The 1,628-nt window shown below is 40.2% G+C and overlaps 1 non-coding gene across 1 annotated transcript; it reads right to left on the minus strand.

The window, feature by feature from the left end:
* Positions 1-620: 620 nt before the first annotated feature.
* LOC132653420 (small nucleolar RNA U13) lies at positions 621-720 on the minus strand. Its single transcript, XR_009591160.1, has one exon. It is a non-coding gene; the product is annotated as a small nucleolar RNA U13 (small nucleolar RNA).
* Between the last annotated feature and the right edge of the window lie 908 nt (positions 721-1,628).

The following is a 1,628-nucleotide window of genomic DNA, read 5'->3' on the forward strand; positions in this document are numbered from 1 at the left end:
GATGGTGTCCTCCTCGGTCTCTTTCAGTGTTATGGAGTCTGGCAAGATGCTTTCCTCCTCAATCTGTACTGGTGTGATGGATTCTGGCATAATGATGTCTTCCTGTATCTCTCCTGGTGTGATGTTGTCTGGCATGATGGTGTCCTCCTCGCTCTATTCCAGCATGATGGTATCTGCCAAGATGGAGTACTCCTCGTTCTTTTCCAGTATGATGGTGTCCTCCTTGGTCTCTTCTATTGTGATGGTGTCTGTCAAGATGGTGTCATTCTCAGTATCCTAAAGCATGACGGTGTCTGGCAGAATGGAGTACGCCTTGGTCTCTTCTGGCATGATGGTGTCCTCCTCAGTTTCCTCTGGCAGGATGGTATCCTCCTGTGTCTCTTCCAGTGTGATGATGTCTAGCATTATGGTGTTCTTACTCTCTCCTGGTAAGATGGTGTCTGGCAAGATAATGTCCACCTAGGGATCTCCAGGCATGCTGATGCCTGGCAGGATGCCCATTTTTTTTTAATGTATTAGTTTTTTTTTTTTTTTTTTCTTAAAGACTGGGTCTCACTATATTCCAGGTTGGCTGACTGTGTACCTCAGAATCTTAGGCATGCAGCCTCCTTAAGTGTGAATGTCAAATTGGTAATGTACCACATTTCAAGGCTTTAGGGAGGTATGTGTCACACAATGATTTGAATACTTAATTATAATGTTTATGAACAAAAAAAGGCTCCTGCATCAACTGTTTTATTTCTCATCCTATGATTAGCATCTTTCAAGGTGAATGGGAAAAAAGGCAATGGAATTAAAAGTTCACATTTGTACAAAGGACAAAATGAAGCCACTGGCAAACTTTGTTGAGCCTTTATAGCTTTAACTACTGTTGTTGTTGACGATGATTTCTACCAACAATATATTACCCAGGTTTTAGTTATGACAGTCTATATCGTTAATTTGGACTATTCTTGCTTTCATTACTTTATTTCTTGTTTGATTTCTCTTGTTGATTTGATGGATGTTTATGACAAACTTTCTTCTTCTGAGACTTTCTAGTTGTATTTAACCCAAGTCACATTCCTTGGAAGGGGCTTTGGCTAGGTGTTGGCTGTGCCATCCTGTTTTTTACCTATCCTTTCTAAATTGCCCAATTTTGGCTTCCCTTATTGCTTCAGGCAGAATTCCCTCCTAGTTTTCTCTTGGTGGTTTGGGCTGTCATGGTGAAGCCAATCAGATAAATTGGAATCTGCAAAGATAGAAAAAGGACTGCAATTTGTTTCCTCTCATGTGGTTTCATAAAAATATTTGGATATTATATTAGTTGCTTTGGGTATTGCTTTGGTCAAATACTTGACAAGAATTAACTTCAAGGAGGAAGGCCTTGTTTTGGCTTATAATTCAAGGGACTATAGTCCATTGTGTTGGACAATGCACAGTGCCAAGAGTAGAGGGCAGTTGATTATGTTGCAGCACAGCCAGAAAATATAGTTATGAAATGTTACAACTCTGGTTGGCCGGGTCAACCTGGGAGAGTAGAGCCTAAAACCGAGTTGGATTAAAGTCTCATGCAATAGATAACTTTATTCAGTGCATCAGACAATTTATATTCTGAGGGTATTCTTGAGGGCTAAGCAAAGTAATAT

Source organism: Meriones unguiculatus, chromosome 3 (assembly GCF_030254825.1).
Source record: "Meriones unguiculatus strain TT.TT164.6M chromosome 3, Bangor_MerUng_6.1, whole genome shotgun sequence".
Classification (NCBI taxonomy): Eukaryota; Metazoa; Chordata; class Mammalia; order Rodentia; family Muridae; genus Meriones; species Meriones unguiculatus.